This window comes from Euleptes europaea, chromosome 3 (genome assembly GCF_029931775.1).
Source record: "Euleptes europaea isolate rEulEur1 chromosome 3, rEulEur1.hap1, whole genome shotgun sequence".
NCBI lineage: Eukaryota > Metazoa > Chordata > Lepidosauria > Squamata > Sphaerodactylidae > Euleptes > Euleptes europaea.
Window position 1 is genome coordinate 86,188,553 of NC_079314.1, and position 24,966 is coordinate 86,213,518.

At 44.3% G+C, this 24,966-nt stretch overlaps 1 protein-coding gene across 1 annotated transcript in view; it reads left to right on the forward strand.

The window, feature by feature from the left end:
* LOC130475183 (matrix Gla protein-like) overlaps positions 1–24,966 on the forward strand; it is a 59,910-nt gene that overhangs the window by 25,155 nt on the left and 9,789 nt on the right. The window lies entirely within an intron of this gene.

The window sequence follows — 24,966 nt, forward strand, 5'->3', positions numbered from 1 at the left end:
TAACCAGCTCCATCGTTTCATTTGTTCCTCGGTAAATAGGGCTTCACCATAGGTTCTAGGCCTATGGGAAGTGGCAATGTTATTGGATGGCTGCAGTGAAACTGGAAGTGTTGTCTTTTGTGTTACTGGGCAGGTTTAAGCAATCCTGTCTTCAATGTATTGGGTACCTAGCAGTGCCATCCTTAACAGAGTTACACAAAAGGGAGTAACTACATTCATGTTGCCTTCATATTGTGTAAGCCAGCACCTCATTAAAGTTATACTAAGTATTTTCAGCAATTGGTGTGGACATACATGTTTCTTATTCTTGCTGTTGTCTCCCAACTCCCTACATGGTATGTTTTATTACAACAAAAAAAGATGAGAAATGTTACGTATTCTTTTTTTGGGCTGTGGACTACCTGGTTGAGTACGCTCCTCTTAGAACAAACATGGTTTGGAATATGTTAGGTTAGAACTGAAAAGTCATTTGCAATAAATATCTGTCATTAGGATACCAGGCAGCTCCTTTTTATGAGTACCCTCAAGGAAGAAAATTATACCTAATTCTGGATGAATTTATATTGTTGGAACAGCAGAAAGTATTGCTGGTTATGATTAAAATTTAGAATGGTTTCCAGAGTATATAAATATAATCTACTAGAGGAGAAGATTTACCTGTGTAGGAAAGAACTGTAAAGTGTGTCATGTGAATCATAGTTGAGGTGGCTCCAGGAGTGGTCTTACTAGTGATTCTGGGGCCCTGGGCAAAAGTCCAGGATGGGTCCCCAGAATCACTGCTGTCTCCTGTCAGGGTCCCTGTGTGAGGCAGGTGGGAGCCATCACTGGAACTTGTTTGACCGAGCCTTGGATGGACGGGGACAAGAAGCCACTGATGAGTCAGCTGCCTGAGCCTCAGATGGGTATGAGAGGCTGTCGCTGCAAGCGGATGGCCTGAGCCCCAAACAGAATGGGTACACATTGCAGTGGCGAGAGCCTGCTCTTTTTCTTCTTATCCCCCTCCATCGGGATGATGGGACTCTGGGTTGTTAGGCTTCCTCAGAATGAGGCCCAGGAAAGATGCTGCTGTTGCCTATTAGCTGTCCATGGGTGTCTCCAAGTGCAGGTTGGTGTCAGAACCTAGAAAGCTGGCGAGGGAGAGAGTGAAAGACACCGAGTGTCTGAGATGCCTCTCACTAATTTATTCTCTACAAGCTGTGTGGGGAGGGTGGCTCATTCTTCGTTCCCCCTCTCTAGTCTGGAAGATTGCTGCTGTCCTCAAACAGTTGTCCCATTGTCTCTGTGGAAGGGACTGACTTTGAGGGGAAGCACTAAGTGCTGCAGAGCAGAGAAACCACAGCACACCCCCTGGCCAAGATTGGTCCAAAGAGCAGAGCGAGGAGTAAAAGACAAGTCTTGTTTTCTGCGGTTTTCTGCCTCAACTCACAGTCCAGAGTTATCAAGAGCAGTGTAGGTGGGATGGCAGAGTAACACAGCTAGCAAGGGAAGGAGAGCTACCTTACTAAAATACCTTGAAAGTACAGGAACCGATATTTAAAATTTTTAAAATTCTTGTTAGAAGATCACTGGTATAGGCTTGGGTGTCTCCATTTGTCCTGAATAAACCCATCTTTACCTCAGAAGTTCATTCTCCATCCTCAGCGACATGGAATCCACGCTAAAGCTGCAAAGTTGAACAATCTAATTTGGAACCTTGGCTCAGCCGTGTTATCACATGGCCAGTACATGGAATTGGCTCAACTGTGCTAGGAACTGGTAAAACAAAAACAACAATCCAGCAACACCCACAGGTGCACATAAAACACACAAAAAAGACTCAAGTCACTTTATATAAACTGAAAATGATAATTAAACACTGGACAGATCTTCTGTGCTGGTGCTTCTTTATGCTGAGCATATAGTTTCTCTAATTTGACTAGCTATATTGTTTGATTAACTGAATGTATCATTTGAGTTTGATCTCCGTATTAAGCAAAAGTTATTGTGATCAGCATTTCCATTTACCCGAACTTCTGACGAGTCTGAACTTGTTTTGTATGTCTATTCTGGGAGAGAATTCCATCATGCGTGTGTAAAGTGCCGTCACGTCACAGCAGACTTACAGCAACCCTGTGGGGTTTTCAGGGCAAGAGATGTTCAGAGGTGGTTTACCATTGCCTGCCTCGATGTAGCAACTCTGGACTTCCTCTGTGGTCTCTCATCCAAGTAATAAACAGGGCCAATCCTACTTCTGAGATCTGCTGAAATCAGGCTAGCCTGGGTCATCCAGGTCAATTCCATTATACTCAACTAGAATTTTAACTTGCCAGTATCACAACTGCCCAGGGTTCCTCCCCCTGTCACTTGCTCCAGAAACAGTGAACATCTGAGAGAACTCAGTTGTCTGGACTGAGTGCTTGTCAGGAATCCTAACAAGGGAAAATATTTTTGTTAGTCTTTAAGGTGCTACTGGACTCTTGCCCTTTTTGACTACTACAAACAGACTAACACGGCTACCCACTGTAAATTATCTAACAAGGGTGAGTTGGGGAGCAAAAGCAGCCCTGGAAAAAAAACTTCCAAGTGGCCTCCTTGCATGCCTCTGGTCAGGTTTAAGAGTAGAGCCTAGTACATCAACAGCCACAGAAATAAACATTGCCCAGTGGCAGCAGGAAAGTGGAGGGAGAGATTTGCATCTTCCCCTGTGCAAAATCCAAGATTGTTTTTTTTAATCTCACTCTGTCTCCAAGGAGCTCAGGACAGCATACATAGTTCTCACCTTCCTCATTTTATTCTCACAAGAACCTTGTGAGCTAGGTTAGGCTGACAGAGTGTGCCCGAGAGGGAGAAAGAAGTCAACTGGCTAAAGGTCATGAAGCAAACATCATTTTCAATAATTTAGAGATTATGTGATTGTACACTCAAAATATAGCAACCATGTTTTCCACAATTCCACCCTTGGACATTGAGAGGTAGTGACTTTCCAAACATCATCTTCTGTGTTCATGGGATATGGAATGTGAATCTTCCTGAATCACTACAATAGAGCAGTTCTCTAGACCATCAGAGACAGTCCCACAAATGTAGGCAACAGCTAAGGAATGTACTGTCTTTTACAGCTAACTCTTTTACAGCGAACCCCAAAATTTGGTCAAGTTTGAGACAGGGGGGTTAATTTTATGGTGTCCCAAAGTGGTCGCCCTCCCTCCTCCATGGAAAAGCACTGTAAACTTTATCATGATTTCTTATGGAGAATGGGGGTGACCCCTTCGGGGGCTCATACAATTGGACCCCCTGTCCCAAACCTGACCAAACTTTGGGATTCATGCAAGGAGAGTTCCTTGCAGTTATGCTGCAAATTTGGTGAGTCTAACTTGAAAAATGCCTCCCCCAGAGCTCATAAAAAATTCCCATAGGGAAAACCTGGAGAAAACCAAAGCCGAAAAAAGCTGAATACCTATTTGGCTTTTTTGGCAATCGGCTATCCAGTTTAGGCTTGATTCCCAGTTTTCATATTCGGCTTAAATTAAACCCAAAAGAAGCCAAAAAGGCCTTTTTCGGGATTATTTTCAGTTCGATAAACCTGAAACCTGAAAATGCACACCCCTAATTGGCACTGTACATAGGAAAAGTAAATGGGGGAACTGGCCCATCTAAAGTTACTGCTCTAGAAGAACCAGATCACTATAAAAGGATAGGGAGAAGAGCTGCATTGCTTTGCTGCTTTAGCATATAACGTGAAAGAATTTCAGCCGTGCTCTTCAGAAGGCAAACAAAATAGGACGTGAGAGGACGTTGTGGTTATGCTACCATGCTTGTGAGCGGAAGATGCCTCCCCAGTGACCATCCCACCAGTGTACATAGATAATTATAGAGACAACTTTTTTAAAAGGCTTGTTATATATAGTGGTAAGTTTAATTCCCTTTCTTTCTAGTACAAAAGACCACATTCAAAACAACAAACCCTTGAACCACAATGTGGTCAAGAAACTATCCATGTTCCTCCCCATAGATGGTCGTAGCCATATAATGCTAACTTAGAAAAAAGTTACAGTATGTTGTCCTGAAAAGACTCTCCAGTTGGCGGGTTGTGAAGGTTAGTAGTAAAAGACAGTAAATTCCTTCAAAAGCTCAGTACAGCATTTTTGAGATATGGAGATAAGCTGTCTAGACATTGTGATAGTGTTATTTTGGATGTTCAGTAGAGAAAAGGACACCAGACCAGTTCAAACTAGCTGATGGCCTCCTCACCCTACCCAGTCCCTGGAAGTGATTTGGGGCACTAGGAGGGGAGCCATTATATACTATGTATTGGTAAGAACTGGCCCATTCTGGCTAGTGACAATGTCATAATTGAAGACAAATACAATTCCTCTTTCCCTGAAGCCCATGTCATCTTGTGATTCTACAATCAAGCTTGCAAAAGGGAAACTCTTAGGGAATCTGACTCTCACTAATCTAATGGCAAATTCAGGAGAAGACCCATAGGAATTCTCCTACCCCTGTGAATACTCAGATTTTGCATTGAGGCTTTAGCTGGCATCCCTCTCAGGTAAAATAAAGAATATTTGCTTTGAGGCTTGTAAGTTTTAACTCCTTTGCTAGTTCCTTGTTTTAGAAGAATGAACCCTACCTAGCCTTTAAAAAAGGATATGATTGGATAGAGGGAAAATAGCTGCATGACTATCCCCCATAGCAAATCCCAAATGGTGTCCTCCTGTAGCAAGGCTAGCCCTGTCCATTATGTGGAAACTGACCCATAGTTGAGCCATTTCTTATGATTGACTAACCACAGGGACCAAATTTCCATGTGCTACTGAAAGTGCTTTGAAGCCACTTGAAGCCATTTGTTGTTTTGCTATCCAAGACTAGCCATCTTTATTTCCTGCAGTTAAATACAGTAAATGGCAGATGGGCATTACTATGGCTACTGTAGGCTACTGAAGTCATTCTGCTACATTCTGGTAGCGGGAACATAGTGTGGAACTAACGAGTTAAGACAGCAACTTAGAATTACAACCAAACCTCTGACTCCATTGATCACAGGGCTCAGTCACCTTTCCTCATAATGGTTGTCTGCCAGTATCACTGGACTGGAATACAAGAGGCAGTAACTGTCATGATAGAAGAGGCTGAAATTGGGTCCCAGTTAATATTCACACTTCCTGTTTCCTTATTTGTAAATTTAACCACAAATATGGAGGAGAATTCAAAAGGTCTGTACCCCCAAATAAGCTTTGGAACACCCACATACCCCCACATTCAGAGGAGTCTCCCCTAAAAAGAGACCTATGCTGTTTCCTGGTCCAAAGCCCGGTTTTTGTGCTACTTGTTCCAAAGTGGGGTGCCCCCAAGAAAAATGCACATTCAGAAACTGGGGTGAGGGGGGAGATCTGGTTCCCAAGATAATCTTTGGACCACACCTAATCACACATCCCCAGCCTCCACAGACTTTCTGCTACAAGTTGGCATGTACAGGTTATAGGTCCACTTGGAGGGCACAGTCCCCTAAATATGAAGGTGTATGATATATGGTGGTTCAAAACTTATTTCAGGGTGCAGTGGGCATACAGCCATTCTGGATTCTTATTCAGAACTTCTTCCCAATATAAGCTTCTTGGAGGTAACCCAAATAGAAGCTCTTGGTGCCAAAGCCAGTGTTTGGACTGGGCATCAGTACATGGTCCCTTGTAGGGGGACAGTCTCTGGAGTCTGGGGATGCATGTTTGGGGTGGTCCAAAGATTATTTCTGAGTACAACTTCCCCCAGGCTCTGAATGTGCATTTTTCCTGGGGGCATTTTCTTTGGAGCAGTTAGTACAAGAACTGGGTTTTGGGACAGGAAAAAGAATAATTGAGCAGGGAGTTGGAGTAGATGGCCTGTATGGCCCCTTCTAACTCTATGACTTCTATGATTGATATATTGTGACTGCCATGTAGAAGCTGCTTTACACCACTCTGAGTTCTGGTTGCTACAATACTGGGAGATGAGAAAAAGAACAGAACACCCCCCTGTTAGTCCTGTAGTTAAATGTTCATTCACGTCCACTTCTCCAGTTCAAAAAGAGAGGATCTTTCTACATTATACTCTGAGCAATCATGCAATTCTGCTTAAAGATTGTTTGTAGAAAGGGAGGGAAGGAGAACCATGTAAGTCCACCCTGAGCTCCTTGGAGGATGGGTAGGATAACAGTGCACGAGAGAGATAGACAGAGAACTCACATAATGTTGGGAAACAGTTGCAGCAGTTGAGAAATCCTCTTGCCCTATTACCCCAAGGGTGTGCGGACACAGGGTAATTAGACAGAAACGAACCATAAGCAGCAGCACATAAAATTAAATCAAAAGCAAAATGATTTAACTGTCTGTGTGAGCATGGCCTAAGAGAGATGAAAGCTACTTCCACATGGGAATGCTTTCTTGTGGTGTCCCTGTTGTCCCTGCAGCTGTCAATGCAGCACAGGGGCAACGGGGCTTCCACATGGTGGGCTTCTCTGCATTTTCCCTACTCCACTCCCCACAATGGCAATTTCCCCTCTGCCACTGGGGAAGGCCTCTTTTAACCTTTGTTTGTAAACCAGTAAATTGATACCCTGGTATATGAATACGCCAATTGTGTGTGTAAACTGCTGCCAAGTCGCAGCCGACTTAGAGCAACCCCGTAGGATTTTCAAGGCAAGAGACTAATAGAGGTGGTTTGCCAGTGCCTTCCAAATACTAACCAAGGACGACCCTGCTTAGCTTCTGAGATCCAACAAGATCAGGCTAGCCTGGGTCAGCCAGTTCAGGGAGTTAACTATTTTTTTTTTTTTTAAAAAAAACACCCCTCAAAAAGGCTCTTTAGTTGCTGGGGCGAGGGTGGCCATTGTAGAGACTGGGGTAGGGGAAATGGTGCTGATATGGTGGGGAATGGAAATATTTGGATCTCTTCCAAAACATCGAAGCAATCAAAGCAAGGTTGGGAAAGACAGCAGAAAATATGGGGGAAACCCGGGTGGTGCACGAAGGAGAGACCAAAGGAGTTTTCCCTTAAGCATCTGTCACTCAACAGACCCTTGCTTTATTCCAATATGTTAAAAAAAGGTTTTAGCAGTTATTTCCATGGGTGGCTATGACATCAGTTTCTAGAGGAAATCCTGCTATATTGGTTTGGTTATGGAGACACTTGTGGTATTAATCACAGCCTCATCACCCTCAGGGTTCCTCTTTCACTACATTTTGTCCCAATGGGAATGCTCTTCCAGCTACAACTCTTATGTTTTCTTGGCTTTTAAAGGGTTCCAATATGTATCTTCATCATGAAGACTTTTTAACTCCAGTGCCTTCCTGAGCCCTTGGAAGCCTGAAGATCTTATGGTGAATTCTCAGCCTCCTCAGAGCAATGGGAAAATATTCTGCATTCACTAAGGATGGAAAACCACAGAAAAATAGCAGGAACATCTGATCTAACCATCATTAGAAAAGGAACTGGGCAGGGTTAGGCAAAGGGCTTCACAGCTTGTGGTTCACCAAGATCAGTGCAACCCACCATGTTGAGCATTAGGTAGCGAGCTTTGTTTCATTTCAGACAGGCAAGGGTTAATATTGAGGTTAACCAGCTCAAAGGTATGATGTAACCTGTAATATGTTAATCTAGCATTTGGTCAGTGAAGAGCATCCGTTGGAGACATGCCACTTGTCACGTACACAAGTGAATCTGCATTTTACTGTGCTTTCCTTATATCCTTTGTTTTAGTAGAGAAAGCACAGTCCTAGTTAACTTTTGACCATCAACCTGGAAGGATGGAGGGGCGATTCTTATATCTAGAAATGCCTTGTGTTTAAGCTTAGTGCCTGCCAGAAGCATCTGGCAGTATAGGTAACTGTAGAGATGTAGAAAGAATTTATTTGTTTTACCTCCCGTGAACCCTATCCATGATTTAGTGAGAAAAGGTTGTTTGACTAAGACAAAAGGACTTTGTCTATTTTTGTGCGTGTGTGTCACTTACTATATTTTCATTAGGCCACAACCAAACGATCCAATCCCTCTGAATCGGTAGCAGATACTAAGAAGTAAGGCTCAGCACACCATTATAGCTGGTGGATAATACCCTTTTTTTGGCCATCTCTGGCAGACAGCAAAATTTATCAAGGCCTTAGTACATGACTAGTGAGTTGTATTCAGCTTTATGGATCCATAAGAAAGACTGATTTGAACAGTATTACAATTCCCACTCCTTAAAACAAGAAAATACATGACAGACTGAGCTTTCTGCATGTCTCCTGCACTCACCCTCACAAGCAGTTTCTCACAGTCAACGTCAGGATGTTGAGTGGGTGTCCAAAGCCCAAGGATGGCTTAAGTGCACACACCCGTGGTTGGGGCAGGAAAACAGTGGCCGGAAAGGAGAGACCAGAGCAGTGGGAACAGCAAATGTATACTCTTTGTCAATAATCCAAGTGAAGCCAAAATTCCCAATGGATAGAAGTGAGGGCATTGGGAGTAGGAAAAAGGAGGGATCTGCAACAGATGCAAAGGAAACAGGTGATTAATCAAAGCCAATCTTGTACCCAGAAAACATCTATGCCTGTCTGGTCTGTTTCTGCCTCAGGACCAAACTAAATCTGGGTCTGCTGCAACAATGTTAGAAGGTGAGGTTGGGGAAGTGGAAGGATATTTATTTTGATATTTATAGCATGAGCAGCAGGTACCAATCCTTTCCCAGCCCATGGCTTACATCCCCACAGTCTGTGCCCCCCCCCACATGTTGTGCTCCAACATGGGCTGTGATGAACTTGACTAGGAGAAGATCATAGAATCATAGAGTTGGAAGGGACCACCAGGGTCATCTAGTCCAACCCCCTGCACAATGCAGGAAACTCACAACTACCACGCCCCCAGTGACCCCTACTCCATGCCCAGAAGATGGCCAGTCTATCACATTTGCATCCCACCCTTTCTCTTAGGAATTTAGGACAGCCTATATGGATCTCCTCTTAACCATTTTATTTCTAAAACAACTCTGTGAAGTAGGTTAGATTGAGAGGAAATGGCTGGCCAAAGGTCACCCATCGAACTTTGTGGCTGAGTGGGGATTTGAACCTGGTTCTCTCCAGCTGAACCACTACACCACATTGGTTCAACTTCCCTCACCCCCAGCTTCACTTTTTAGGTGGTTTGTATGGGAGATGTGGATTTATGTAAACAGGATGTTGTGCCTAGTTTGGCCCTCAGTCACCATGATGAAGCCTCTCCTGTCAAAAAAGGAAATGGAAGAGGATGTGGGTTGGGTAAACATGGTAATTCACATAAATCACATAAAAGTCAATGAGAAGATACACAGACTGCAGTAAACTCAGTCCAGGTCTTCATTCTTCACGTAAGGTGAATGAGAACATCTGCTGATAGACTGGGTGGTTTCGTTGGTAACTCAGACTATGTATGCTTATAGAGTGAAGTTTATATTTATTCCATTGTCTTGGCAGCCATATTGAGATACTGCAATGCTGCTTCACCAGTAACTCCGCATTGTTATTTGAACCTGGGAAAATCCCTGTGGGTTTTAGCCATCATTTTAAATACCCACTGGTGACATGAGTACTGGTGTACACATCTTAATTCTTGTGGTCCCAGGTAATCATACTGGCATCTACCAAGATAGCATTATCTTTGCCAATATCTGCATGTGATTATCTCCTTTCCCCTTCTTAACCAATATGCCAACATACAAGTAAGAGGGATACCAAGAAAAAAAAAACTAAGAGATGGGGAGGACAGTAGGATTGTTTTAATCCCCCTGTGATCTACCACCTCTGAGAAATCCGCCCCTCCCCCAGTGTCTGCTCATCTTCAGACATGCTGTAGAGGAGAAAGCCATTTAAACATCTGATGGTTAACGCCTTTGTGCCATTACTAGTCATCCTCACTCCTCATCACATAGCATGATTCCAGCTCTATACACTAACTGACAAGTTAGTGGAAATAACAGCAATGAAATGACCCATACTGCAGTTCATACAACTGCTGTAAGCACAGTGCAAGCCTTCTGAATTCTTGAGGCCAATATGCTTGGATTTTAGGATGCAACTCTGATTAGGATTGCACTGACAGCATTCTCAAGCCATGAGAGGAACTGCTAACACAGCAACGGAGACTGGAGTCTGAATTGCAAGACCCCCTTCTCCCCCATCGTCACATTGACTGGAGATTTGAGAACATGGTTAAAAACAATAGTGGAACATTCAAGCCCTGTTGGCTTAAAAATTCTTAAACTGTGTGAATATTTGCCTTTTCAAAAATCTACTGTTCCCATTGTTTTCTTTAGCTGGCGTTACCTGCTCCTTCTTTGATTAGTCCCAAAGATAACCTATACAATCAGGGATAACATGGTGTTATCCCTGTCACAAAGACAGGCAGCCAATTAGATTTGATAGCCACCCTAGTTTGTTCCAGGAACACTCCCCGCCCTCCATCCACTCTGGAATACTTCCACACAGAACCATCTTCCAATCATCACAAACATGATAACATTGACCTCTTCTTCCTCAAGAAAGGCAGAGTATGACTTCTGTTCTCCCATCCTGCTTTCATCCCCAAATTTAGCCTTGCACATTCTTCTTCCCAGTTCCCCTCTACAGCCAGCCCTTCCCCACTGTATCCTGGCTAGGGATTCCTTTCCTGCTCCATTTCCATTTTCCACATCATACCTTCTGGTCCTCATCTGGGCAGCCCGTCACCTATCTCTTCGCTCTGTGAGGGTTTACTCTGGACTAGCCAAATGGGAAGAACATAATTTGGATTAAAAGTAATTTTCATTTCTTGTAGGTTATCCGGGCTCTGTGACCGTGGTCTTGGTATTTTCTTTCCTGACGTTTCACCAGAAGCTGTGGCAGGCATCTTCAGAGGAGTAACACTGAAGGACACTGTCAGGAAAGAAAATACCAAGACCACTGTCACACAGCCCGGATAACCTACAAGAACTCATGAACTCTGACCGTGAAAGCCTTCGACAAAAGTAATTTTAATTGGGAATTTGGGATGATGCCCGTAGGAGCCAGGAAATACAGCGGCAAGCACCGAGGCGCACACGGTCACCACATTGAGCACTGCTGCTTTAATGGAAGCCACTAAAGTATCTGGGAAGGGTTATCATCAGAAATCTTGCATTAGGAGCAACCTTACTGCTTTTAAGTTTAGGTAGCCTCTTTGGGGTCTTTCAAAGTGCTCTTGTTTTACAACTGAGAAAACTGCAAGACAAGGTAGTGATTAGTGGTGCATAAGAAATAGTTTGGGGATTATTGTCAACATTCATGCCTTGTAGGTTAATCAGGCGTAATGTGGTGCTCCTCCTGCCCAGTCTTGCCTGGCTGGCCACCTCTCTGCCATCTTGCCATGAGCCATATGTCCTCCCTAGAGTTGCCAACCTCAAGATACTAGCTGGAGATCTCCTGCTTTTTCAACTGATCTCCAGCAGATAGAGATCATTGCACCTGGAGAAAATGGCCGCTTTGGCAATTGGACTCTATGGCATTGAAGCCCCTCCTCTCCCCAAACGCTCCCTCCTCAGGCTCCACCCCAAAAGCCTCCTGCCAGTGGCGAAGAGGGACCTGGCAACCCTCGTCCTCCCTAGGCCTCAGAACTAGGGTTGCCGAGTGCCTGGTGGTGGCGGGTAAAATCCCGCCGATCTACCGGACTGCCCACCGGCCAGTTGATAGCCGGCGGGCACTCCATGCATGCGTTTACCCGAAAGTGACATGGACGCTCTTGCAATCTCGGATAAAACTCTATGGAAACCATAGAGTTTTGGCTGAGATCGCTAGAGCGTCCACGTCACTTCCAGGTAAACCTGGAAGTGACGTAGGCGCATTGCGCTGGGTGTGAGCACGCATTGCACCTTGCGCGCCACAGCCACGGCTCCGGAAAGCTCCCTCCGGTGGAGCTACGGGGCCTGGCAAGCCTACTCAGAACTGGAAGCAGAGGGGGTTGCTTCACCTTGTTCCTCTCTTCCACAGGCAGCAACTCTTGAGCTGAGCCTGCTTCTCCTCCCTGGCCATTATCAGGAGTCTCCCTTTTCACCTCTGCTGTCTCCACCCATCTCTCTCTGGTACCCAATCCTGGAATAGGTTCTACCCCTGCTGGTGCCTTGGCCAATCCCTGGCCTAAGTTGCCAGAGACCTTCATTACCTCTTCCCTTTGTGTATACCTGGTCTTAGCCCCACCCTTCTCTGAGTCCTGCCTCCTCCTTGCAACTAGGCAGGAGGGCTGTTGGACTAAGGTTGCCATCCTCCAGGTGTATGGTTGCCAGGTCCCCCATGGCCACTGGCAGGGGATGGGCAGAAAGGTTGCCAGATCCTGGTTGGGAAACTCCTGAAGATTTGTGTGTGTGTGTGGGGGGGACCTGGGGAGGACAGGGACCTCAGTGGGGTACAATGCCATAGAGCATGCCCTCCAAAGCATCCATTTCCTCCAGGGGAACTGATCTCTGTAGTCTGGAGATGAGCTGTAATTCTGGTGGATCTCCAAGTCCCTGGGTGCTGGCATTTTATTTATTTATTATATTTATATCCTGCCCTCCCCCAGCCATGATGGGGGTCACGGCGATGTACAACATAGAGATAACACAATTTCATATATAATTTACAATATAAACGTAGTAAAAACTCACTCACATAAAAGCATGCTGTACCATAAGTCCAAAAATATGGCACCTAAAAATGGCAACAATTCCCCACGACTAAATCAGAGCCTAGTATTTAGATCAAATATCCTACACGGTATGGGGAGATAAACCCACATATACAGCCTGGTTAAAGTCAAACCAAGGGGGCTGGAAAGACTGGGAGAGACAAGCTCCAGAGCTCTCTCTGGACATGTACATAGTATAGTTTGCTGTTGAAATACCAGACCCCTATTGAAAGAGTCTCTTGAAGATGTTCCCTGAGGCTAACACGGGAGAAAAGTATCTTCAGCGTTGTAGTCTTGAATCGGTCATGTTTCCAGGAGGCTTTGTTTTGAAACCTTACCCACCCTGAAATATGTGGGTGGCAAGTTCCGTTTAATATAAACCATGTTTAGTCTAATTCCTCCCCTGCTTTAACAAATCAGAACTTCCAAACTCCCAAACTGTGCAAAAGACAGCTTCTATTTCTAGTGGTGAGCATGAGCCAAAACTCAGCCCATGGTTTATTTTTGTTTAATGAGTTAACTCTTGTCTCTGAAAAATTGACAGTGAAAAACAAGGTCCAGACTATTAATGTTATTGTGGCTGGAAAAGTGTGCATGTGGGGTCATTAACGTTGCTTCCTGATAAACACCCTGACCCTGTTATCCCTTCTTATATCCCATAGGAGCCTGAGCCATGTAAACATTGCAAGCATAGATCCAGATATGGAAAACAAGTACCCATGTGATGCCTCGATATTACGGTCTATTGAAGTGCAAACATGTGCAGCGACTGGATTACCTTTGCATCTATTTTGTATCTACATTGGATCACATATCTTAAAAACAACAGGTTATGGGGCGCTATCACAGGCAAAAAAAGGTTGCCCCTTGATTAGACTGGTTTTTATTTTCTTCTGCTGCATTATCACTAAATTTTCTTCCCACTTGCTATTTCATACATAATTTACACCAACAATTTTTCCCTAAAAAAATATCTCATGGAGAATTGCAGAATTCTGCAAAACTTAGACCAATCCCACTGTGAAACAAACAACACATCACATGCACCTGCTACAGTGGACCTCGGTGACAATAAGACAAAAGAGAGCAGTGGGTAGGGTTGCCAAGGTCCCTCTTTGCCAATGGCAGGAGGATTTTTGGGCAGAGCCTGAGGAGGGAAGGGTTTGGGGAGGGAAGGGACTTCAATGCCATAGAGTCCAATTGCCAAAGCGGCCATTTTCTCCAGGTGAACTGATCTCTATCGGCTGGAGATCAGTTGTAATAGCAGGAGATCTCCAGCTAGTACCTGGAGGTTGGCAACCCTAGCAGTGGGGAAAGGGCACCTTATCAGAGCAGCTGGCCAGCCCATGATCCTGAGAAGGAGCTAATTCACAAGGCAGTTTAACTTAATCCCAGCATTTTGTACTTTGCTCTCTTTGGAGCAATCTTAAGCAGAACTACTCAGACTTAAGTCCAATTTTACTTTCATGTAAGGATTGCTGCTTTTGTGAAGGAATAGGTGCCCATTTTCAAAGAAGTGCAAACTGAACATTCAAATACAACTTTAATAGACTTCCAGTGCAATGATAAGCAGAGTTACACTCTTCTAAATCCATGGATTTAGAAGAGTGTAACTTTGTTTAGGATTACACTGTGAAAGAGTGGCACAGCCTAGATGTCCTGGTTCCCATGCTTCATACCCATGAATTTTCTATACTTTCAGGTTCACCTACTGGGGAAGCTATAGTAACTGCCACCCTACTCACTTCTCCATTGAAAGGAAAGGATACGGTAGTAGATAAGCTACTATCTTGCAATGCAAAAGGGGTCTCTGCCCTGCTGATGGTCTTGGGGTGCAAAAAACCCTGCAAAAAACCCTGTGTCTTGCTTGGGGCATCCAAATGCCTCCCTCTTCCTGCTTTGTACATCTGTAACCCTGACTTCCTCATCTGACAAACACTTTGCCATAGGAGAATTTTAATTTTTTAAAATAAAACCGAGACCTCTCCATCATCTGTCTGCAATCCAACTAAACTGGATGGGAGACGGTTACGATCTAACAGTGTGTGGTATCCTGTTGAAATGTGTTTCCCACTGAAACTAGTGTAAAGGAAAATGAATGTGAATGAAAGTAAGCAAGGAATGCAGTAAAAACACATGATACTTTAAAAACAAGATTGAAATGAAAACAAAAAAGATTGCATACCTCTACCCCCTTCCTGTGACTCACTTGGACACTCAATTGACTTAGAAGGGTGTTACTCTGCTTGGGATGGGACCATACAACTTGTTTGCTCATCTGGTCCCCTACTTTACAGAACAGGCGAAGACCTAACATAAACAGCTTATTTTTTAAAAAGAAAAAGCTATATGTTTCATGGTTCTGTTTACACAGTCAAGTACCTTTGGATCACTGCTCCTCCTGAACTCACTTAAACCTGTGGTTTGTTTACACGTTGCTGTCATGAATAAGAGGTTGAAGTGTGTTGAAAGCGTCAACAACTGCTGGCACTAGTTGGGGCTCTTCAGTTACTGATATTTCTTTCACCCAGATAAGAGATCACGAGAAAGTTATTACTGTTGATGGGTGGAATTTACCGTGTTGGGGGGGGGGCAATGACTGTGAAGGACCCAAAATACTTGTTAAGGGTGTGTTCCTGAAACGCTCTGCAATTCCCAGATTTCTGACTTGCAAATTCTCAACTTGAACAGGCTCCAGAGGCAGCTTCCAAGTCAATTACAAAGCAATACAAATAAAAAAGTTACAACAGCCACAAAACAATGTAAAAACAACATGGACAATAAAACATTGATCAACAATAAAACAGTGATTAAAATAGCAACCTAAAACATAATAGCAACCAAATGACAAAAATTACCCAACACCCATCCAAAATGATGCCAACTGCTGGCACTTGGTTCTATGTGCCTTAAGCCTTTAAGAGTGCTCAGACACATGCTTGCCATTGTGAGCATGTGTGCTGAGGGTCAGCGGCCATCTTGGCTCCTCGTAAAAATATGTGTTCTTATGGAATACATTTCTTTGTTACATTTTTACTAGGGATGTGCACCAGGGCTTTTTCATGTAGTTTTTGCTTTCACGTTTAAGGCCTTCTGGTAATTGTTTTCTTACAATCATTACATGTTTTGTGCTTTCTTTATTATATGTATTCTTTTCCATTGGTTTTGATGAGCAATACATTTAGTGGTATAACTTGTCTTTACCATTCAACTGGAGTAAAAAGGTTATGGATTGTACTCACCTAATGGATCCTCTCTTGCAAATGTCAGGCAGATAAGAGAAAGCATCCTCATTTTTATTGGGGAAAGAATGGGAGGAAAGGTCTAACTCCTTCAAATCAAGCTGTCTTTCATCTTTTAATTTTTAATGGCATTGAGAGATCCCAGATCTAGCCTCATCATTGGCTCTCCCACAACTTGTGCGGTTTGGCTGCTGTTAATTGTTCCTGCCTTGTGTTATTGACAACAAGTACACACACAGCATGACAGATACTGGTTGGCACTGGGTGGGAGGGAGTGCTTTCATCCACTCCAGTCTACAGCACTGTCTGCTGCCTGCCTGCAGGCAAAGCTTTTGCCTCTGTCTGCCTAGTGGTAGTGCTGCCTTTGCAAGTAGAGTGGAGTGTTGCATTTGCTTCCATCTCACCCAATCTGCAGCCAGCACATACAAGCAAAACAAGATTCACTTGTTTATATAGAACCAAGTCAAAGCTCACCCCCTTTCCATGAGCAAGCAATGAGACTAGCGCAAACACCACTTTGGTGTTATCTTATTTGGTATTAATGTATCCAATCTGCTGAGAGTAAACATTCCTATCAGTTATGTATTTACTCAGTTAATTATCTCTTTACTATCTCCTCTCCTCCTTCTGACCTTCTTGAACTCTAATCAGACAGTTAAATGCCACAAAAAATGGACACATGTGCGTGATTCTGAATTGTTAGTTATAATCATGATATTAATGAATATGGTATTTGCAATTCAGGTTTTGATTGGTCAGTGTCTGAGTGCCTAATATCTGAGTGCCATGTGAAATATATTATGTGTACGCATACAAATGGAATGTGTGAAGTGCCCCAAAGGTGCTAAGTATAGAGTGAACTTTCAGATTCTGTCTGTTGCCTTACTCTTTCCACAACTCCCTGCAAGAATGGTCTGAGCCAATAGTTAAGATTGTGACTGATATTTCTGCTTTATCTAGTGATCCAAGAGCGGTGACACAAGAAACTCCATCCAAATCAATTACAAATACAAACGATCAAACTCTGTATTGATATAAACATCTCTGTAAAATTAAGGGCCAAAAAACACTTGATCCTAGGAAGACAAATTTTGTTGTGTTTTCCAACAGACTGGAGGGTTGGACAAAGTTCAGTAAAAACTGAAATCTAAAATCTGAAATTCGAAATGTTGGTACCGAGCATCTGAGAGCATGAGCATGGAGGATATTGGTGGAGAAACAGCGGGGTCCAACTTTACAAGCCAATCCAGCTGTGTACTTCTCATACAGAGGGAAAGTGGCAGCCGGTGAGCTCATATTGACACAGAATATGAAGTAGCATTGATGTTCCATCTGGCTACACCCTGCAGGACACACAGAATGTTAATGCCAACCATGTGGGCATTGGCTTCCTCAATCCCACCTGTCTCACTGCATGTATATAGTTTGACTCCTGGCTTTTGGCGCAAGGACCCCCCTGCCTGCCTTCTTTGTTTTCCCCTCTTCTCCCTGCTTCCTTCTCACAAACAGTCACAGTCTTGGTACCTAGCCAAACTGACCTTACTGTAGTACCTTTGTGTGAGAACTGAAGATTTTACCTTGGTAAACATTTCCCTACTATCTCCCCTGCACATCTCAGGAGCTTTATGTGCAAGGAGAGTCAGGTGTCAGTGTATGTGTAATGAGCCAGTCAATAGAAGGCAGGAAAGACAAAAGTGCCAATTCCTGTCAGTTCCTGGGCAGTGTTTGTCGGAGGCAGTCGAGAGTCATCTTTGTACCTCACTGTTGAATGTGCTGAGCTGAAGACAGGAAAGTGGGAGATTCAACAAGGCTAAACACCAGTCTTTTCATTCCAGCCTTGACTGGTTGGAAATGGGTCTCATTGGTATTATAAATAAGCAGAGAAAAAGTGGAGAAACAACCATTTTGTTATTTTGCCCTATTCCATAAGTCACTCTGTTTATTGCTGAATACTTAAATGAACTCTTGGGTGAAAGCCCTAATGTAACATGGCAGCAGAATGTCAGCTTGCTTGTTTGCTGGTTGCTTTATCACCCTGTGATCTAAATCCTCAAAATCCAGGTATGGTGGCCTACAGCCAGACTACCCAAATGAACCTTAGCAAAGGGTGGTGGTTGAGTGATTCCCTCAAGCATCCCTATGGACTGCAAGTGGCCTGAATGAGATAGGAGAAAGAATTTGATTAAAATTTTAACATGTCTATTAACAATCACTTCTGCAGAATATACCATAATTTCCATTAGCGTTTTAAAGTATTTAAAATTTCAAGTTTTAAAGGCTGAGACAGGCACATTAATATGGAGATGCTCATCCCTTTATACATTTTAGGTAAAGGTAGTCGCCTGTGCAAGCACCAGGTCATTCCTGACCCATGGGGTGACGTCACATCCCGACGTTTACTAGGCAGACTGTCAGCTAGGGCTTTCTGTCGACCCCGGATAAACAAGATGGTTCCTCACCAGAACAAAATGGAGTTTGAGTTTGCTCCGTCCTCCCCCGTTTGCATTCTGTCCCCCGCCCGGCATCTGCACCACAATGGAGACCCATCCGGGATAATCGCTAGTATGATACCAAGTCCCGCAGAACAATGCCTGGGAGCCCTGGAGATCGTCCAGCTATTTCACGCGTTAATTCCTTGTATGCATTTTTAATGAGTAGTTACCAGCAGTTACCTCCTGTATTGTTTCCTTGTATCTGAACTATCAAGACAGCTCTGCCGCACCTCGTCCTTTTGTGTTATACCCTGAACTTAATCAATCCTATTGTATGTACCCTATAAATGTACTGGTGTGTCCCCACGTCTGTATTCTAGCCTTATGTTTCTATGGACTTACTGAACTTGCTGGGTTTCTTAATAAAACTTTTAAACTCGTGACTACGTCTGGAGTGAAGTTCCTTATGAAAGAAATGCAAATAAGTACTGCAGTCTGACACAGACTTTGTTTATGGGGTGGTTTGCCATTGCCTTCCCCAGTCATCTGCACTTTACCCCCAGGAAGCTAGGTACTCATTTTACCAATCTCAGAAGGATGGAAGGCTGAGTCAACCTTGAGCCGGCTACCTGAACCCGACTTCTGTTGGGATCAAACTCAGGTCGTGAGCAAAGCTTTTGACTGTAGTTCTGCAGCTTACCACTCTGCGCCACAGGGCTCTTATACATTTTACATGGACATTAAAGTAGAATGTGCCTTTGTATGGGGAGGTTCTGTGAACTATGGGTAGCAGGTTGGAATTTATAAGAGGATCTTTTGATTGATTGCCTGTGGTCCTCCAGATATCCCATAGTAGACATGCTCAGAAGTCTTTTGGGAATTAAAGCAGAAGTACATTAGACAGCCATAATTTCCTCTTGAGAACGTCCTCCATGCGGCATAATGTCCTGTGTTTCCCACTCCCCTTTTTGAGAGCAGTTGAATGTTCAGAACATCCTTTAGAGGCTGAGTTTACTTTGGAGGGGAGAACATTGGAGACATATGGCTTCTTTGTAATAATTAGGGATGCTACTAATTTTGCTGTGAATGAGTTTGACAGTCTAATTCACCAAGTTTGTGTGGCAACTGCATGTGAACCAGTCACCCGGCCTGTGCAGTTCATTCCACGCCTGTTAACAGAGTGGGTGGAATGAAGACCTGCTGGAAATACGTGTTTCATAACAACAGGCTGAATCTATGATAATATGGAGACATTGGATCTTAGCCTGTGCTTTGGCTGGAAGTCATCACTGCAGTTACCTTGGTGCAAAAAGATGAAAGAGAGTTATTTACTGGCATACAGTGGTTGCAGTCCAAACTATTTCTTATCATTTTGCAAGCCTGGACAGGAAAAACATCTGAATGAATCACGTCTGGCTGCAGAGAATGAGTCAGATCAGGACATGAATTACGTTGAAGGACAAGGGGAGATGGAAGGCAGAGGATGGAGGAATTCTTCTGATTCACATCCCTAGGAGACTCTTGGTATTTTGCCTAAATGTTAATGTACTTAACAAGGATTTGATTAGTTATATGGTTCCCTTGTCAGACCACTTGGCATCTATTTTAAAGATAAAAATAACATTCAGAGTCTTTTTTTGATTCCTTCCCTCCTTCCTTCCTTCCCAGACTGTAGGAGTAATAGCTTGATTAGTTTGGGGGAGTATGGTGGACTCAGTGAGTGGAAGCTAAGCTAAAAGATCTCATTCACATATTGTTTCCCCTTGAATGGTGAGTCTGTCTCATGGGATCGGTCTGTTTCCAGGGTACACTCCCAGGAGCCTCACACTATTGACCACAAGAACTGCATGCCAGGTTAACTGACCTCTGACATGCAAGTTCTGTTTGCATTGCTGACAGCAAATTTGTACCAGCCTGTTCCTCGCACTGTCATATGCTCACGTGCGCTCAGTTATTTTGGGACAACATGCTTTGGGATGTGTAGACAGCTGTGTTGCTGTCATGTGTTTATGGCTTTCTTTAAAAACAACAACCCTCTCTTTAAATAATTTGGGCAATTATTCATGTACTTTAGTCTTTTCAACTTATAAATAATGCCAAGATTCTTGTGGGATTTATATCCAGACACATTTTTATAACAAAACAAAATAGAAGCTACGAAATTCAAAAAAGTACAATTTTCAAAACAATAATCGTTGTTTGAATCTAACAACAAATATCTTCCCTGAACACTTGTGACTCCCAGCTCCCTCTGAAAAGCTGCCTCTAAAGGTAGGGGGATCTAGGGCTGTCAATTCGGTTCGGCCCGAACTGAAAATCAGCCGAATTTCCCTTGATTCGGCGGTTTTTAGTTCGAGAGGAACTGAACTCAAAACTGGCGGGCAACCGGGGGGCCCGAATTCAGCGAGTTCGTGAATAAATTCGGCCAATTCGGGGCCGTCAGTAAGCAGCATAACCTTCAGTAAGCAGCATTCTCCTCCCCCGGCCAATCGGTGGCCAAGCTGGGTCTTCTTCTGGCCAATCAGTCAGGATTGAGTACTGGAGGAATCAGCTGATGTGCGGCCGGCCGGGGAAAGAGATAGAGAGAGGGAAATCCTCATGTGTGTGTGAGGGGGTGCTTGTGCACATTCGCTCCTTTCCGTGGCTCTAGGGGGCGCATTTTTTGGGGTACAGACCCCAAACTTTCAGGGGATATTCAGACAAGTTTTCTTAAGTGACCACCCAAGTTTTGTAAACATTGGGTCAGGGGGTCCTGAGATATGGGCTCCCCCTTTTTCTTTCCATGGCTGCAGAGGGCGCATTTTTGGGTGTGCCGACCCCAAACTTTCAGCGGAGCATCAGACAAGGCTTCTTAAGATACCCCCCAAGTTTTGTAAACATTGGGTCAGGGGGTCCCGAGATATGGGCTCCACCCCTTTTTCCTCTCCCCCCTTTTCCATTTTCGTGGCTGCAGGGGGCGCTTTTTTTGGGCTGCAGCCCCCAAACTTTTATCATAGCTTCAGACAATCCCTCTTAAGAGACCACCCAAGTTTTGTAAAGATGGGTTCAGTGGGGGGTGAAATATTGGCTCCCCCCCTTTTCTCTTTCCGTGGCTGCAGGGGGTGCATTTTTGGGTGTGCTGACCCCAAACTTTCAGCGGAGCTTCAGACAAGGCTTTTTAAGAGACCACCCAAGTTTTGTAAACATTGGGTCAGGGCCCCCCGAGATATGGGCTTTCCCCTTTTCCCTATTGGGATGAATGGATCACCCACGAGAGATGCATACATATGGATCTTATATTGGATACAAATGGAATCATATTGGATTACCCAGCCTCCCAGCCCCTCCTGCTGGAACAGAAGACAGCCACAGTAAGACCCCTTTGGGGGCTTTAATCTATAATTTTTCTTTTCTGTGTGTGTGTGTGTGGGGGAAAGCAGAGTCTGTGTGTGTGTGTGTGTGTGTGGGGAGGGAGCAGTTTCTGTGGGTGGGTGGGGAGCCAAAGGGGGCTTTTGCCGGTTCTGCCTGGGGTGTGTGTTCCCCCTCCAGTCTCTCTCTCCCTGGTTTGAGGGGGGGCTTCATTTTTATTCTTCAGGTTTTTCCTCATTCATAAGATCAGTTAGGTTATTTTGATGCTTGCTCAAAACTGGTTTTCAAATGGTGACTTAAAGAATGCATCTGCCTGGTCCCAAGTCCAATGCAAAAGGAGAAATTCCACCCCCTCCTGCTCATTATGCATAGCTAGCTGCCTCTGTCCCTTTCCATGGTATGCAAACTCCCAGGTGTCAGGTGTTGCTTTGCACTGTTGCAAAGGTGTTGCATTGCGTGCTTGTGTTGCTTTGCAGTTGTATTGTTTTGCAAAATTCTTCACACCTGCCCCGCCCTTTGCATATTTGCAAAGGTGTTGCTTTTCAGTTGTGTTGCTTTGCAAAGTTCTTAGCACCTGCCCCGCCCTTGCTCTCATCAGCTGTTTGTCGGGGCTGGGAGCTTTGTGCATGGGCGGCAAGCTCTGCTGAGAGATGCACATTAAGGGTGGGGGGGACCCCTTTCAGGGCCCATATCTCAGCCCCCCCTGACCCAATCTTTACAAAACTTGGGGAGTCTTTCAATATACGTCCTTTGAAGCTCTGCTGAAAGTTTGGGACCTCTAAGCCCCAAAATGCCCCCCCCAGAGCCGCGGAAAGGCGCGATTGTGTTTTTAATGGCTTTATTCGGCCGAATTTTTTCCCGAACTTTGAATTCCCGCCGAATTGAACGGATCTGAAGTGGGGGAGTTCGGACTTCGGCACGTACCGAACCCACAAGGGCCAAATTCGGCCGAATCCGAACTGTACCGAATTTTTTTTTTGACAGCCCTAGGGGGATCCTCTGAAACACAGTGGGATTTGGTGCAGAGGAAAGGGGTGTACCAAGAAGGGGAATTGGGATAAGTTATCTCTTATTGTGCGAGCTCCCACTCTGTTTACTGAAGGACTAGCACAAGAGAGGACAATTTCTTCAATTTCCCCTTCTTCTTGAAGCCACCCCTGAATCCCATTCTGTCTGTGGGATCCTCCAGCACTCAAGAACAGTGTTTCAAAGGATGCTGGAAGTTACAGGGGGAAGGGAGAAGGGGAGAACATTGGTTCACGGTTCATTGGATACAACCAAGGCCTGGATATTTTCACTGGAAGTAATGCTGGATAGATGTGTAGTATATAGCCACAAGGACTCCTGTCCTGGAGGGAGGAACATGTTAGAGGCCTCATGAACCATTAAAGTGGCAGACACCACAAGGTCCAATCAGTGAGTAACTTTATTCCTTCATGCATCATTAACAACACTGCTACCTTTGCACTGCCCATTACACCCATGGGCAGGAGAGTCATATGGGCTCCATCTTGTCTCTGGCCCAATTTTGACCACATCCAACTTCTTTTCTCCCTCTACTGCTCAGGATCTCTGATCCTTTGGGCTTTCTTCTGAGTGGTCCCTTCCTAGAGGTAGAGGAGGCTAGATGGCCATCTCTTGTTAAGCTGGTTGCTTCCTAATGGACAGCATTAATTGAAGGATGTCATCTCAGTGGGCGATGTTTTCCTGAATGTACTGTTTAGCTGCAGAGTTGGGTCTGAGTTCAGTGTTCTGTGAGTTTGTGTGTGTATTGGTGTGTGTGAGGAAGGAAGACAGATTGCACTTTGAATATGGGGCAGAAATTGAGAGAGTTGAGTTTTTAGTTGGAGTTGGCTGAAGCTGAAACATTCTTGGGCACAGATCTTTGAGAATTTGATGCAGGATTAGTGGCTGTGCTGTTTGATTTTTTTGGAGCCTGCTTTTCCCCACTATGCTCTTGTACGTTTGCCAATAAATACATATTGTATGTATGCCATCAATCTTTATCTCAGTGCTATCTCATCCAAAGGAAACAAAATCCTGTGGTACAACTCCTGAATATTTCATCATTCAGTGAAAGAGGAAGCACTAGAAAATATAAGTAAAATCAACACTGCCATATCCTAAATTTAGGTTTCCAGGCATGACTGGTTGATGAAATATATCCCTATTTACCTGAAATAAAGACAATGTGCTATCAAGAAGAAGAGGCAGCAGTTTAAAATTTGCATACGTTATAATTATGCACGGTAATAAAAATGTTTTGTGTATAATCCTTTTTTAGGGGGAATGGTCTTATGTTTGGGGTAATCTCCCTTTTGGGTGAATAGGGAAGCACCTTTAAATGAGAAAAGGATGAAGGCACTACACCACCTGCCTTGGTCCTCCTCCTGTATTGTCACCCTTTCTCCCCACACTGTCTGGTGTTTCAAGTGGAAATCTAGTTACGTTCTACAAGAGGAAGAAGAAGGACAGCACTTCACAGGCTTTTAATGATCTTTGTTCAGGATGGAGATAAGAGTTGTGACATCACAGGGGATCCTTGGATTCATCTCTTTTATTGCATGCTGCATAGACTTAACAGGTTGCCTGCTGCCCACTGCTCTGTCCCTGCTGCTTTGGTTCCCATCCTCACTCAATGGAATGGTGGGGGCAAAACTGGGGGGGGGAGGGTGAAATCGTGAGATGCTGTGACATCACATCATGGTGTCTCAGAACATGGTATCCATAGAGATTAGAGGAATTCCTGCAGCATCACACAACGTCACTTCCCCAGTTTCCATCCCCAAATGGCTCCAAGCTAGCAGTCCTAATGGTTACTTCTGTTTCCCTTACCATCTGTATATGCTGCCCTGAATGACTATATGGGATGCTGGTACAATTAGCTCTAAACTGTCAGAGTATGCACAGCATTCTGGATTCAGAAACTGAATGTTAGGAAAATATGGTTTTAATTAGTGCCTGTCATTTAGGGTTGCCAGCCTCCAGGTACTAGCTGGAGATCTCTTGCTATTACAACTGATCTCCAGCCGATAGAGATTAGTTCACCTGGAGAAAATGGCCGCTTTGGCAATTGGACTCTATGGCATTGAAGTCCCTCCCCTCTCCAAACCACGCCCTCCTCAGGCTCCACCCCCAAACCCTCCCACCGGTAGCGAAGAGGGACCTGGCAACCCTACTGTCATTATAGTGTAGGGAAAAAAAGAAACCAATGGCATGACATGTTCCTTGTGACTAAACAAATATTATTTCAGCCTCATACATATAAAGATTTCAGCTTGGTATATTTATCATACACCCTG